The sequence below is a fragment of the Condylura cristata genome, unplaced genomic scaffold (genome assembly GCF_000260355.1).
Source record: "Condylura cristata isolate star-nosed mole 26May11 unplaced genomic scaffold, ConCri1.0 scaffold00013, whole genome shotgun sequence".
NCBI classification, from domain to species: domain Eukaryota; kingdom Metazoa; phylum Chordata; class Mammalia; order Eulipotyphla; family Talpidae; genus Condylura; species Condylura cristata.
The window spans coordinates 44,209,098-44,226,409 of record NW_004567114.1 but is presented as its reverse complement, the minus strand read 5'-3'; the positions used below and the strand labels follow the sequence as shown (position 1 = coordinate 44,226,409).

Sequence of the window (17,312 nt, the reverse complement as noted above, 5' to 3'; positions counted from 1 at the left end):
CCTGCATTTTTTTGATATATTTCATATGAATTTACTTCTAAGTTCCAAATGAAATATATTTTCAGAAAGAGTTGAAATAAACTTTATAATTTCTATGCAATTTAAACTTTCCATTTTTCTGGATCTATCTTAAATACACATAACACAGAAGGATTCATAATGAAAGTCACATAAGTGAAATCAAATACAGAAACATTAAATAGTGACCTCTTAGGCTGTTCAGTGTCAATAACTTTGATGGCAGTGACCATATTAAAGGTGATTTGTGCACCATTATTTTAATTTAACTCCAGCAAATTATAGTGAATATAACTTGAAATCTGGGAATGTTTTCACAAGCTTGATATTTTTGGTAGAAATCTTTTTCATTTGTAATTTATGATAGTTATCAAAGATGGTTTTTGGACTTTAGAAATATCACATAATGATAAAAATGGAATAATTTTGTTTTACCTTGTATTATGAATTCAAGTAAAGTCAACTACCTATATTTTATTTAAATGCTAATTTATTTTCTAATAAATTGCTAAACAGTGATAAGAAAAAACATTTCATTGCCTGATATGTAATGCTATTTCATTCAATATCTTTTCTTAGAAAGGTCATACCATCATTTATACTTACTTCTTCATTGAATAGTTAAAAAAATGGAATCTGAGATGATAGAGTATTGTGCAAGTTGCAAAGTTTATCTCAAACTATAGCTCAGAACCTAACCTAGTAATTACATTTCTTTAAAATTTTCTTACATCATTAAAGATGTGTCTCTTAAAAAATCATATTGATAATAGGTTCCTTTTTTATAGTCTGAATATAGTAAACACCTATTTTGATTATTAGTTTTAAAATGCCTACATGCAACTTAAAAGGATTCAAGAACTTATACATGGATAGTGGAATATTTATAAGTGAATGTTTACTTTGACAAAATGCACATTATTTTCCTAATCTTTTTAACACTGAAAAGATTTTTTTCATTGGGTAATCTCTCATTGGGTAGGCATAGTACAGAAGTCTGTACATAGTACAGATAATTATATGAATTGATCACATCAAAACTTTATTAAATATCACAGGTATCTGTGACATTGTTTAACTTTTATATTTTATGTTTGATTCACCAAAAAGTAGTTTCTTATTCTTTTGCAATCATTAACAACTTCTTAATATAAGAAAATAGTCCCCTGAATTTGAGAAATATAAAAATCAAATAGGAAGGATATATGTATATATACTCAAAGGCCCTGAGATCTAAGTCTATTCTATAAACTTGGTATCTGGGTCTTTTATATTAGAATTACCCTTGGTATTTGCAAAAATCAAGACTCTGGCCTCAAAGAATGGTTTTGGAAGATTACATTATCTATAATATATAATACATGATATATTATAGATAATGTATAATGTATCATATATAATAATATATAATACACACACACATATACACACACACATATTTAAGGCCAGACCCTGACCTCAAAGAATGGTCTCAGAAGATTATATTATAGATAATATATAATGCATAATATATAATGAATAATATATAATATATTTTACATATATATTTACCCTAGTTTTAGCTGATTTAAAAAAAAAGATTTATTTATTTATGCACACAGAACCGGGGTACAGTCCAGAGGTACAGGGGCAGTGAGAGGATTCACCAGAGACAGAGTGGGAAGCAAGACAGGCCCACTGATGAAGTACACTGCTGAGGGGAGCAGCAGGCGGGTCAGGAGAGGTCTGCCTTGCCATGTGGGTCACGTTTGAGTGGGGATCAAATTCATACCGCAGTGGTTTTAGCTTCTTAGTGCTGTGCTTCAACCCACTGCGCCACCAGGGAGGGCCGGTTTTAGCTCATTTTAATGCACATTAAAAGTCTGAGGATCACTGACAATCCTCTGAAATGGATGAAGATGCATGTATGAAGAACAATATGGAGCACTGCTGTTTGCAGCAGATTTAAATGCAAAATCAGCAATGACTGAACTTTGAATAGGAATAATTTTCAACTTTCTAGATGAAGAACTGATATAAAATATCCAAATTATATGTTTCCAAAAGATAGGATTTCTGTGAGTTGGAATTTAGCCTTGACTTTTTAGATGGATTTTCTTATTCTTTTTCTAAAATGACAATGATTATTGAAAATTCTAAGGAATGTAGCTCCTTTTGTGTGTGGTGTCAAATATTATCCAGGAAAAATATTCTAGAATTAAAGTAGTCCTATTTATTTTTTATTATGTTCAGCTAATTTCAGACTCTTGAAAACATTAATAAAACTGAAATTCCTCATAATTTAGTCACAAAGAACTCTTGTTTAGAATTCTGACAGAGGATATAAACTGGCATTTTCCCCATAGGGCCCTCAGTTTCAAAGATCATAAAGAGGCTCCTTATTATTTTAAAAATTCCCGTTCTTGTTCTTCTTGCCATCAACTAGGCCACATTTTCTATCTTTCTGCATTCCTGGTATCATCAGGAAACAGTTCTAATCAAGGAAATGGGAAAGAAAAGGGTGTTTGCCAATTGCAGCCCAGAACTCAAAGCTTTTCTCCCCTCCCTGTCACACCTCTCCACATTCTTCTCTGTGCTCTTTTCCTCTTCTGTTTGATCAAGAGAGAAACCAATGGTAAGGCACCTAGTGGAGATAACTATGTTTCCACTAACCATTTCTCATTCCATAAACTAAAGGGAAATAAAAATACTTTGTATTTTACTCTTCATAATTCAGGGACCTTTTAAAGCAACCTAGCCTACAATAAATTATACAAAGAAGTAATTTAAGTTAGTGTTTGGTGCAGATAACCTAAATTTAGCCAGTATTAGTGGTAAGAAAATGAATAAGGAATAATTAAAGATTATTTATACATTTTAAGGAAAAAACATGTAATTTAACTGTCCAGAACACATTGTCTATTTATATAGAAATAGCCAATATATTAAAAGATATTAAACAAAATGTCTATAAACTAACTTCTCTTTTGTTGAATTATTTGAACAACTTCACAATGAATGGGATTTTGTAAACTCAGTCTTCGATTATAACCACTTCACTAAATCTTGAAGAATCACACACTCTGATATGAACATTTGCTAAAGCTGGATTTCCAAATTGCTAAACAGAGTTCTCAGATGTCGAGACATACTTTTCAAATATCCCTTGAGTCTTTTGACTAAAGAATATTTTGATTTTATGTGTCACCTTTCAAAACAGATTCATCTCTTCCCTTGGCATCTGTGGTAGTTAATAATTCATCCTGGTCCCCATCTGCAGGGACCATGGGCGAGATGCCCTTCTTTGGTATTTCACAAATAACCTTTCCAGTGAATCACATTATAGTTCTTGTGACCAGGCTTATCTTTTGAATAGATAAAACATGATCTTAAAGAGCAAAACCAGCTTTAGCTCTTCAAAGATCAATCTAATTTTAAATGTAGTTCCCACTTACTTTCACTATCATCCCTTACCTTGTTTACATAAGTAAACAGATGACTGTATTCTTAAATCAAGATTATCTGGCCAATTGCAATCATGGTGACCACCAAAACCTTGCGACAAGTATTACAGAAAATCAAAATCTACCAGAGCACGGAAAAAGATTGCGTGTGTTTAGGGGAGGGAACAAAATGTCTTAAGATTTTATTTTAAGAATATATATGAGGGCCCTTGCTGGTGGTGCAGCAGGTTAAAGCATAGCACTGAGAAGCTAAAGCCACTTCAGCGTGAGCTCTATCCCCACCCTGGAGGTGACCCACGTGGTGTGGCAAACCTCTCCTGACCCTCCCACTGCTCCCCTCAGCACTGCACTTCATCAGTCGTCCTGTTCTCCTTCCCACTCTGTCTCTGGTAAATCCTCTCACTGGCCCTGCACCTGGCTGTACCCCAGTTCTGTATGCATAAATAAATAAATCTTTAAAAAAAAAGAATATATATGAGTGCAACTAAAGTGCAATATATGTACATGTAAAAATGGGAAACTGATAGTGATGTATCTTTTAGAACAACTTACACAGCCATTAAAATGGGCTCAGTGTATAATGATAAAAAAATAAGGATTTAAGAGACAAACTGTTATGTAAACAAAGAAAATGATAAATAGCATAAAGGAGTGATGAGAAATACAGTAAATATTCATTAACTGCCATTTGATTATTTATGGGTAACTTGCTTCTAAGTATATTTTATGTTTTAAGTGATATAAATTTACTGTTTTATAGAAAGTAAAAATATTTGAAAAAGACATCTACTTTTCATAAATTTAAGAAAATTTTCTGAACATGGCTGAACACTTCTGTGGAAGTACAAAAGAAATCATCTACTCTGAGTTCTAGACTATAATAATCAAACAAGTGTCAGACAGCTTAATAAGAGAACAAAGTCAGAATGTTCAGTAATGACATATATACCAGCTGTATCTAGGGCAGAGAGACCGAGCATAACTGAGGAACACCCTGAGAAGTTTCAGAGACCATTTTCAACAATTTGGTCAGATCAGATGAGGAGGGAGAAGGGAAGAATGGGGAAATTCAGTCATTCACCGATTAGACAAGAAGGCACCATTCTGCTTTCACCATTTTAAAGAATGAAGGAGTTCATCTTCCCCACATGCCTTTAACTATAACAAGACAAGGTGCCTTGTCCATAAAGAAGGAAATGTTTATAGATAACTATCAAAAGCAACATTCACATTGTCATTACAGTACCTCAGATGAAATAAACTTCCTGCCAGTAGAAATTTTTCCCTTATTGTCAAGGAAAATTATTGTAGAAAAAAAATAACATAAGCTTTATCTCTAAATATAATACATATCTGGATTTAAATATTTTTTTTGCTATGACTGCCTTTATGTTAACTAACAAGAAGTCCCCAGAAAATAATCTGCCTTTCTGCTTTATAGTAATAAATCACCAGAGCAAATATTTCATGTTGGGTAACCACTGCAGTTTCTGTCATTTAGTTAGTAGGCAGACTGAGACCTCCCCTTTTTGTATAACACAGTTGCCATTTAATATTGTTCAATTTTCCATCATAGGGCACTGCCACTGTTTCTAATTCCCAGTATAAACTGAATGAAAAGAGAGTTATGAAAAGCAGGAGTTGTTGGTTCCATGAATGTATTTATAAAAATGATTCAGCTTTTCCTTTCTCTTACAACACAGTTTTATCAACTTCTCTTATTCATTGTACTGCACGTATGTACATGACCTTCTCTTTCCTTTTAAATTTTACAGTCTCATTTATTATGATCGAGGACTACCCAGGGACTTCAATCTGTTAAGTGGTACTTACTCAAAAAGAGATCCAGCCATCTAATGTACACATGCAGTGGAAGCAGACTTAGCACGAAATATATGTTTTAAATAGAATTGGTGTACACAGAGAGAATGAAGAAAGGAATTCAAATGATAGTTTCCCTATAAAGGTCACCAAGCTACCCACCCCTTCTGGGCAAATGGATGTGGCTAGAAGAAGTGCCACTTAAGCCACAAAACTTGCCACAGTTCTAAAAGGGAACTAGATGGAAGAGGTTAAGCAATTCTGAGACAGCTGAAATAGGAGAGACCCAAAATTAAGATTCAGGTGGGAACTAGCAGATCCGAACTATTTTCAGACACAGGGATGCCTGGGATATAATCTAAAATTTACCACCTGAAAACTGTCTTCCCAAATGAGCAAAGAACAAAAATAACTGTTAATTGATTCAATTATACATGAATAGTGAATTGACTGGCTTAAAAAAAAAAAAAAACGAAGAACAAGATTTATTTACTTACGCATACAGAACTGGGGTTTAGGTCACAGGTAAAGGGGTGGTAAGAGAATTCAACAGAGACAGAGTAGGGAGCAGAATATGCAGGTTGACTGAAGTGCACTGCTGAGCGGAGCAGCTGGCAAGACAGAAGTCTGCTGCACCATGTGTGTCACCTCTCTGGCTGGGGATTGAACTCGTGCTGAAGTGACTGCTAGGTTCCTAGTGCTGTGCTTCAACCCATTGCACCACCAGGGAGGGCCCCAGAATTGAAAAACTTTTAATGACCTTCCTTACAATTTACTTTAGAAACACTTTCTTCACAGGACTTTGTATAAATTTTCCACCCTTTTAAAATATATGTGTATCTTCTATCTGCTTATTGCTACTTTTACAACAGGAAGTATCTTTCTCAAGGACTTGGAAACCATCTCTGAAATATAAAGATCGAGGAGCTAACACCTGTATTTCTCAACCTTTGTGGAAGTTCAGGGCCTAACTTCCATGGGTACAAACACAGATGTTTTAAGGACAGACAAAAGTATTTTCAAATTCAAGAGTATTTCTACATATCAGACATATCCATAGATTAGCTTCTCCCAGAATGTCTCCAGTACTTTTCTGTCAGCTAAACTCAGAGCTTAAAAACTCTTTTTGTTTTTACAAGTCAACTTCAGCCTACCTCTTAGGCCTATCTCCACTGTAATATTCTTAAATCTTCCTTGTCTGATTAATTTTGGTGCAACTTTTGTTTTGATATACTAAGTATTTATTAGATGCAATATTTTGTCCTAGTTATTAAGATGATATTTTACACATTTTTTTTATTACTATTTAATATATGACACCATTTTTCTAAGAGTTATAAGTTTCCCACTGCCCACTGCCAGATTCTATAGCCACTGCCACCTAGTTCAGAATTGCTTATCCTTTGGCAATGTCCCACTTACAGCACCACTTTCTGGTACTAATTGTATCAATCAGCTGCATCTCCAAAATGCCACAGAACAAACTAATGCAAAATTTGGGAGTTTTCTACAAAACAACTTTTTATTTTTCTCATCACAGTTTTTGCAAGACAACCGGGTGCAGAGACTGAGTTTTTTGCTACTGCTGTGACTGCTTCAGAATTCACTTTGACTAAGCTTGACTCCAATTTCTGAATCTACCCCACGTGCTTTAGTCTGGAATCCAACTTGCAGAACCTGCAATTACCCCAGGTATGATCTCAGGAAACTGCCAGAAGTTCAAAAAGAAATACCAATTTCTCTGTAGCATCCTGTCCATTAACATCAACCAAAGCAAGTAACAGTCCTGCCTGAAATTAAGGGCTGGGCAGTACACTCTGCCTACTGAGAAGCTATGAAAAGGGTACACATATATATGACTTGTGCAGGTGCCATAGTACACTTCATAGAAAATTGCATACAGAGTCACACTGTCAAAGTCCACCACCCAAAGCTGCAGAAACACACCTGCAGTGAATGAGGTCAGGGTGATTTAATTTTTAATTTGTAGAAGAGAAGTTTGAGGTCCTCATTATAGACTTTAAGCATGGGATGAGTGATTCTAAGAAGGGTTAGGTTAGGGAAATGAGCGACAATGTTAGAGTAGATGCTGATAGCGCAAAGGAGTAATTGAGAAGCAGCATATTTTGGTAATTTTTAATCTAGTAGCTGAGTGCAATAGGAATTGAGTTTTATTGCTAAATGTTATCACTCATGCTAATTGGAAGTGGAGGATATCTTATTTTTGTAGTTAAGGTGGGTTTTATGCCACTACCTGAGGGGCAGAAGCTTCTATTTCCTTTTAAAATTATTAAATTCATTTATTTTCTTACATCAGTTCATTTTATGCAGTATTTCACTTCTCCCCTCAGGTGTCCTGTAGTTCTCCCCTCCCCCTCGCTTCCCCCACCCCCCCATAGCACTCATGATCCCTCTCCACTGTCTGGCCCTTATGCTGGTCTCTCCTTTGTTTTGACCATCTCCACCCCCCCCCCCCATTATCTACTCAGATCTAGTTCAATGTTGTGGCTGGTGCCTCTGTCTGCTCCTGAAGAGCTGCAGCAGGGGTGGGCTTTAGCTTCTTAAGATAGGTTTGGAAGACAGTAGGATCCCTATACCACTAAGGAGCCTACTCTTTATGTCTGGCCTGTTTCCATTGGGCTGGGTGGGGAAGGACCTCAGAGAGCTGCTGAGTGAGGACTCCTCTTGTGTCTTGATTCCAAGTGACCTCAAATTTCCCTTTACATCTGTCCACACTAGGCCTTTAAAAGTCCATCCAGATTTTGCTTGGCTTTTATCAGATCTTCTTTTATTGTTGCTGCCTCTCTCTCCCATGCTGTGCTGAAGGTAAAACAGTTTCTTCTTAGGAATGGCTTATTTAACTTTTCACAATTTAGTCAAATTTTTTTTTGCCTTGAAACTTCCTCTCTTTTATGAGCTCAGCATTATTTTTAATTTTGCTTTTTTCATTGTAGTAATATATTTTCTTGTAATTTTCTACATCCTAAATCTCTAGCCTATAGCATCTTATTTTCAGGAAAACAAGTATCTTAGCATTCCATATATTAATTACCAATATCCAATATGTTATTTTTCTTATTAAAATGAGTGTTGAATCTTAGAAAAGTTTTTGCCTCCTGTTAAACTACTAGTATTTGAATTGGCTGGAATGCGCAAGCTTTCTAAAAGTTCAAGATTGCTCTCTGCTGTGCTCCTCCAAATTACCTTTCCAAGCCCTGTTTACTCCTTGCATAAGTCTCAGACTAATGATTCTGGGAACACTTTTCCATATTATAGTATCTGCCATAGAATGATACCAAAGTTTTAAAATTGAACATGTACTCAGCATTGTTTACATTGGAATCCTAAAGAGAGTCTCTATCAATGAGTAATCCAGAGGCTTTCACCAAACCGGGACTGAGTATTAATTGAGATTCTATCTGAATTTTAACTTGGCAATGCCCATGCACCCCTACATATAACCATAGAAGAATTATGTCCAGCGCCAAATGCATACGTGAAATACGGGACTAGTTAGGAGGAGTAATGATCATAGATATATTAGGTATTTGTTTTAGAAGAAAAGTTATTTCCATTTTTAAGTGACACACAAATTTACACCTAGAAAGTGAAATCACTGAAGCACAAAGCCACGTTGACATCAAAATGTGTCTTCAATTGTGCTTTAACTATGATAGAATTACATCTTAAATGATGGATCTTTTAATACTTATAGTCAAATTTACCCAATGGAGCAGTCACAGCCTAGTTACAAAAAAAATGTCAAGTGAGGCACTATAGATGTTATGAGCATATTTTGTAAAAGAGGAGTTGAAGTAGGGTGATCCATCTTGGGTTTCCCTTTCAGCCAGGTAATGCTATTATAGCCCTGTCTCCTTATAATAGAGATGCTTTTTCTAAATGAGAAATAGCATCACAAAGAAGTAAGAGGTTCTGTATGATCCCTAACAATGACTACCTCATTTTATGTGTTTAATGATGCCTGTAGGAAAGCTTACTTACTCTGACAAGATATTTCCATCAGTATCCTTGAATTGAACAGAATAAAAGGATGAGGAGAACTTGCCTGAAGAGTGAAGATCATGTCCTTAAATGGTTGCTTTTTATATGACATTTTAAAAATGTGTATCCCTTTGCTATAATTTTCAGAAGACATTGTATACACCTAGAAAGGAAGTAAAATGATTCCTTCAAAACCAAATATGACGTTTAATCTATCAGTAGACAACCATTTTATCAAAAATTCACATTTTAATCATTTCCAAAGGTCGCCATATCATTAAATCACCAGATGCTAAAAAATACATAAAATATCTTTTTGAAGAGAGTACCTTATACCTTTTGTAAAATAGATCAAACTATCTTACAGAAATTTCCCTTTAAAAATACTATGAAAATGGACATATATATATTGCTTTTCAATAAAATTTCATTCAATAATTAGAGCATCTGTTAATGACTATTGATACAACAAGAATTGTCTGATTTATTTCTGTGTTATTTGAAAATTGGTAATGACCCAATCCCATAATTACTTGTATATCTGTTTACCTTAAATTCTACTTTAGGGAAAAATGTTTCCTTCTTATCTACCTATCTATCTACTTATCTACCTATCATCTTTCGATTTATCTTTTATATTGTGGATTCACATAATCCTATTTTTTTCATTAATTCATTGTGTTTTAATTCATTACAGATAGTATTTTGGGTCATTTGAGTAAAGAATAATGTCTTAATGGTTGTTACAAACTATACTATAGGAATCTTATTTCTTTTTGTTGTTCCTATTCTTCTCTGAATACTTAATTGACACATATCCATTGTAGGAATTTATTCTGGGAAGGGGTCCATGATCGTCTCCTTGCCACTTACTGGACTAGTTTCATCTATGATCGGTCCTCATATAAAGGATTCAGCATGCTTTCTGCTACCAGTTGATTAGATATCCACAATGGCAGCAGCTATATAATTATTGAAGACAACTAGTGCATATTTTTAATTCAACATATGGCCTCATCAGTAGTCCATTCGGTCAATATTGAGAGGTCAAGGAAAGAGGTTTTCTTATATCCAAAGCATGAAAATCATCTACCTCACCATTGAGAACTTGTATTAGCTACAGATCACTATAATAAATTACCCCAAACTTGGTTATTAAAAATACCTTTACTTTCTTATAGTTCTGGAAACCAATCCAGGGGAGAATTCTTCATTGACTTTTCCAGCTTCTGGTAGCTTTTTGTCCTCCTTGACTTCCTTGCTAATGGCCACATCACTCAAATCTTTGCCTCTATTCTCACATTGCTGCCACCTGTCCCCTCTCTGTCTCTTTTTTGTGTGTCTTCATAAATCCTATTCCCATTGAATTCAGAGCTAACCTGGATAATCTGGAATTATCTCATCTCTCATCATCTCAGTAACTTTAATTTATTTCTATTTGTAAGCACCATTCCCCCCAAAGAGTAACAATCTCAGGCTCCAAGGAATTGATAAGGACTCATGTCAAAGGCTACTATTCAGACTGTGGCACCTAAAACTATAAAATTTTCATGGATGAAAGCACCCACATAGCATTCATCTTTTATCAAAACTAAATTAATTGCATATTGATAACAGCATTTCAATGAAAATGTTTTTAAAATCAACAACAAAAATAGAAAACATGAACAATATTACAGCCCCTAACCTATATTATTGCATATTAATATATAGCACAAAATGAATGTCAGCCTAAAGTTTTTACTGTTATTAGCTGCAAACTCACTAAAATATTTTCTTCCTTGCTTAGAAATAAGTACTGTTTTACAAAAAAAAAAAGTAGTGCCAAATTTCAGTATAAGTTATGATCCAATGATATTATCACTGTAAGATTTATAGGTAAATATTTACAGCAATAATATCACAAGCAAGTATTTTATATCTTTAATATAAATGTTTAAATATGTTATTTATAAGGGGTCATCTAATTTTCATCAAGTATAATTATGTACTGGCTTCCCAGTTGTTATGATTATTGTATGAAATTCTTCACCAACATTAAATCATAATATAATTTTGTGACCTGTCGTAAATGGGAACATATTGCATTTTGCCCATTCATTAGGAGATATTTAGACCCTTTCCTAGACTACTGATGGGAAATTTGCACATTAAAATTATTGCATTTTGAAATAGGTCTAATAGGTAAATACTATCATAATAACATTTCTGACTTAAATTAAAATTCCTCAACCAGTAATTACTTGATTCCTCAGTCCTGTAAAGAAAAATCAAATTCTACAACTTTTTAAATTGAGTCATTCAAAAGGTGTGGATTGATTTTTAGGGAAGTATAGTGTCATTATAAAACCTTGGCTCTTCCTCCTAAAAGTCACAAGAACAAAGATCATGATAATGAGAACTGGAAAGAAGGCAAATATTCAGGGTCTTTTAGAAGTTGTTTCATGAGTGTCTTGGCTCATAAAGAAAATGAGCCAGAGAAAATTCAAGACAGAACTCAGCAAATTCCTCAATGTGAGAAGTCCAAAAGAAATACATGAAAATTGGACTTCCCCTTTAAGCTTTCAACATAATATGGGAGGCTCTTTGGAAGTTTTATGATGTTTTAGTCCTATTCACTTATGTAAGGGTGCTGTAGTTGTTAGGAGCATGTAGAATTGCTCCAAAAATCTAAGGTTCAGACTCCAACTTTAAGAGCACATTAACTTTGGGACTTTGGGCAAGAGTGACTAACTTCTCCAAGCCTCAGTTATATAATTTGTAAAAATGAGATTGCTCTAAAGTTTAACAAAGAAGTTGCATGTAACTTGTGGTGCACAGCACCATATAGGGACAATAAATTGTGAAACTACAACTAAACTATTGTTACTATCTCACCTCTTCCAGGTCTCTACTCAATTTTAGTTTTGTGGTAATATTCTGGTCTTCTTATTTAAAAGTATGAGTTTACGCCCTTTCCAACTGTTTCTCACCTGTTATCACTTATCAGGTAAAATATAAAAGTAATTTATTACATTTTAATTAATTGTTTAATTTTACACTCCTAATTAAAATTACAGTTCCTTGAGACAGGAATTTTATCTTCCATGTCAGCTACAATTTTCCCAATGACTAGATTCTAGATAGGAGAACAAGGAATGCCATAGAATATACACAAAATAGTTTTGAGTGAATTATTGATATATTTAAGTGCTTTTGGACCTTAGCACATAAGAAGAGTTTTGGAAGCCAAGAGAAAGTCATTTCATTCATAAAAAATAAATCTTAGTAGCCATCTGAGTAAATGACTTATCGAAAGCCTAAAGGCAATTTAGTAGTAGAATATAGTTTGTCCTCTGATTCCCAGTAATAATAATAATCTGGTATAAGTGTGCTAACAGCTACATCCAGCAATAATAGAGTTGTGAAACTTTGTAGCTGACTTAAAAATAAAATTGGAGAGGATTAATAGAACACAGAAAGAAACAGTGAAGATAACTAATAAACTTAAAAAAAATCATGCTGGAGAGCACAAGAATAGAACAAGGAACAAGGCAAAGAAAAAAGATTTTAAAATGAAAGCAGTATTTGCAGTCTCTGGGACACCTTAAAGGAAGTAATACCAGTGTCGTGGGGACTCCAGAAGAAAAGGAAAAGACAAAGTTATAGAAAACCGATTTAAAAGAATAATCACTGGCCACAATCTCACTCTGGGAAAGGAACCAGGTGATGTGGGCGACAACATGGGCTTGACAGCTTCTGGGTCAGCCAAGGAAGTGCTTCCTATTGTGTGAAATAAGTTTCTTCCAGCTTTCCTACTTTTTACGTACTGTCAATTATACTTTCACTGGCAAGAACTTTTGAACAAATCCTTTCCTATCAAAAGTAAAAGAAAACAGAGAACTTTTAATTAAAGAACTACCATTTATGGAATAGCTGTCATTTTACATGTATTATCTCACAAAAGCGGTACAATCCATTTCTTCACTGGAGAAAATGCTTAGATTATAAGTAGCTTTGAAAAAAATACTTTCAGTGAATGGCTATTTGTTACTATAGGCAAAGCAAAATCAATGCTATGTTGCCATCTTATCAGGTCAGGGAATAGTAGGAACAATCATATACTAAGCACTCCTGATTTTAGAACTCTATCTGCCCTCTGATCTGGAAACAAAAAATAAAAAGGTTCAGGTTGGTTGATGTCTGTTTGTTGGCTTTACTTTTGTGCCTACTAAGAGACTAGGAAATAATGTACCTTTAGCACAACATAAATCAATAAACTTCTACAAGGATTTATAGATGTAGCAACATATTGAGCCATAAACCTCTCTATTTATTACTTTCCAATGAGCATAGAAATCCACATACAATGTGAGGCTATGGGACTGTTATCACCAGTATTAAGTGTAAAAGGCCACAAGGGTAGTTCAGAAACATTTTCCTTGACAGTTGCACTAACTTTAATTTGCCTTTGCATATCCTTGGTGTCTTAAATTATATAAAATGCTTTCTTTCCACTGCATACAAATATTTTATATCTTTATGACAAATTCAGCATAAACAATACCTCTAAACACTGAAAAAAAAATAATCTTGTTATTGCCAAAATTTTGACCAACTGATTTTACGCAGAAAACATGTATAACCATGTTAAAAGCCAAAACTGTATAAAAATTGGAAAAAAGAAAGTCTCAGCTCTATTATCTCTGGAATTCTATGGTTAAAATAAAGGAAGATTATCAGTTGTTTGATATTTTACTTCATAGACATGAATATGTGTAGTGATGGACATAAATATGTAGAGTGTCAGCAAATTCTGTGATGAATGTCGTGTGTTACTTAATAATACTAGGAAATAAATGACAACTGAAAGTAAAGAAATGCTCTTTAATCATGGTACATATTACAATGCAATTTTAGTACTATACCCTGTCACACTATAAAAAAGAACTGTGAATCCTAGTTTAAAATTTTCAGAGAGTCTATGTCCCTGTATTGCTCAGGGTTCTAACAGAGAAACATACCCACTGGTGTGTGTGTGTGTGTGTGTGTGTGTGTGTGTGTTTGATATGTATGTGCCTGTAGATACATGTTTGTGAAAAGGATTTTGAAGTGCAAGTCACACCTATCAGTAATTTCTTTTATGATAAAGAGACTAATCTGGGTGGTTCTGATCATCTGAAAGATTTTAAGAACAAAACTGAGGTTAGTGACCCTAATAGAAAAACAAACAAACAAACAAAAAAACAAAAACAACTGTGTACTATGGCATCAACTCAACTCAGAATTTCTAACCTAAATGTATTTATACACATGTATATACATATGTATGGGGATTCTGATAAAAGAGAAGCCTGAAATGTGTAATTTTACTGCAATAAATTCAAACTCTAGAGTATGGATCCTTTTCTAGATATATATTGTTAAAATGGTACTGAGAAAGAAATGAAGTACCAGTAATCATGATAGAAATTGGAAAAAAGTTAAAATTCTGTATGTTAAAAAGACTTTTTCATGGATGTGTTTAAGAAATAATTTCCATTTTAATGAAATTGTCCATATATTTTCTTTAGGTTATTATATTTATTAATTTTGGTCACTGCCTTATTTGTTTCAGTTTGTGCTCAATGTTAAGGTTTGTTTTCAAATTTTGGTTTAATATTATTATTATTGTTTTAATATTTATTTATTTATGCATAAAGAACTGGGGTACAGGCCAGAGGTATGGGGGTGATGAGAGGATTTACCAGAGATAAAGAATGGGGAGAAGAACAGTCTAACAAAATACATTCTTGAGGGGAGCAGCAGGCATGTCAGGAGAGATATGCCAAACCATGTGGGTCACCTCCGGGGTGGGGAATGAACTCATACTGAAGTGGCTTTAGCTTTTTAGTGCTGTACTTAAATCTGCTATGCCACCAGGGAGGGCCTTGGTTTAATATTATTATTTTTTTAAGAGATTTATTTATTTGTGCATACAGAACTGGGGTACAGGCCAGAGGCTCAGGGGTGGTGAGAGGCTTCACCAGAGACAGAGTGGAGAGCAGAACAGGCAGATTAACGAAGTACACTGCTGAGGGGAGCAGCGGGCGGGTCAGAAGAGGTCTGCCACGCCATGTGGTCACCTCCGGGGTGGGAATTGAACTCATGCAGAAGTGACTTTAGCTTCTCAGTGATGTGCTTTAACCCGCTGCCCCACCAGGGAGGCCCCGGTTTAATATTATTTTAAGGTATATTCAACATTTCTTTAAAAATTGGTTTGCCAAAAGCACTCCCATCCCTATTTCCTCTACACTTTCTCTACCAGGTCTTAAAGGTAATTGTTTCCATTAATTTCTGATTTATCCCTCCACATGGATCAGAACCAAATCTGGAACCAGAAAAACAATAGTTATTTGAACAGAATATGAATTTAATACAAAGATAATCTGAAGTAGGAAACTGAATGTGTCACAGACATAGCTGCTGAAGGAAGGATCTAGCATCCCTACGGCAGAGGAATCAATGAAATACTTGAATTATTAAAATTTAGAAGGATGGAGCTCTAACTGGTGGCACAATGGGTAAAACACAGCACTATGAAGCTATAGCAGCCACTGTATCATGAGTTCGATCCCTGGCCAGGGGAATAACCCACCTCTCCTGTCTTGCCTGCTGCTCCCCTCAGCAGTGTATTTCAGTCAGTCTGCCTGTTCTGCTCCCCACTCTGTTTCTGGTGAATCCTCTCTTCCCTTGCACCTCTGGCCTGTACCCCAGTTCTTGTATGCATAAATAAATACATCTTTAAAGAAATTTAGAAAGATGGAGAAAAAACTGAGTTCCGGCCTTGTGCCGGAAGTGCTGCCTGCCGCTGATGTCTCTGGATGAGGTGGGAGAGTATTCTGGAACTAAAATTTCTGGCTATAGGGATGTTAGGTAAAAAAAAAAAATAGTGGCTTTTCTTTACAGGAATGGTGGGTGCACATGAGAGAGTTGTTTCTTCAAGTGTAAAAATGCAAACTAGATTTAGCTGTGGCTACAGAGAGGAACCAATGCAACATTCTGGGAGTGACATTCACAGGAATCTTAAGCCAATGGAACCTCAGTAAACCTACCTGAAAGATGGAGCCCCTTCTTCCAGAGTAAGTTTTCAATCACTCTCTAGTGTGCTCTGTTGACAGAGCTCAACTATCATAGAACCAAAGCTAAGTTCTAGCATTTTGGTACGGAACAGAGAAGGGTAAATCAGGGCTGAGAAATGTTATCTCAGTAGCTTCCATCTTTCCATCGTTTTGCAAAAGGTTAGCAAATATTTCTATAGTATCACTTCCAATCTTTCTTACACAAAAAGAGTTACATTTTTATGACTTATGCTCCTTGACTGGCCATTGCATCTCTATCACCTTACTCTTCTTTATCAATTTCTGTAATTTGATTAATAATTTATTTTCTACTAGAATGTAAACTTCACTAATTGGAACTATACGTGGCTTATAACCTTTAGCAATATTAATATATATTATGCATATTATAATATAGGGTAAATATATATATATAATGCATGGTAAATATATTAAATAAATATATTTATCATATGTTCTACTATATCCAAAAAACATTGAATGGCTTATAACATATAGCAGCTTTAATTTAGAAGAAATTCTCCAATAAAAATTTATTCATTAATAGTCTGGAACATGAAATGCTTTGATCATTTTTCTCATAAGTTTAAGTACTAAGACTAGTCAGGGCTTTTACATTCATATTTAAAAAAAAAATTACCAATCATGAAATACAGGGTCTATTTAAATGGAAGCATATTTATTTATTTGAATGCACCCATTTTTCTATGGTAAATATTGCATTAAAATATTAAAATGTGCGGCCCTCCCTGGTGGCGCAGCGGGTTAAAGCACTGCACTAAGAAGCTAAAGCCACTTCTGCATGAGTTCGATTCTCGCCTGCCCCAGAGGTGATCACATGGCGCGGCAGACCTCTCCTGACCTGCCCGCTGCTCCCCTCAGCAGTGTACTTCGTCGATCTGCCTGTTCTGCTCCCCACTCTGTCTAT

General features: G+C 34.7%; 1 long non-coding RNA gene across 2 annotated transcripts in view; it reads left to right on the top strand.

Annotated features, from left to right (window-relative positions):
- Window positions 1-17,312, top strand: part of LOC105853595 — a 179,165-nt gene that overhangs the window by 102,897 nt on the left and 58,956 nt on the right. For both annotated transcript variants that reach the window (XR_001145420.1, XR_001145421.1), the window contains exon 3: window positions 6,823-6,974. This is a non-coding gene — a long non-coding RNA (uncharacterized LOC105853595). The remainder of the gene's footprint in view (window positions 1-6,822; window positions 6,975-17,312) is intronic.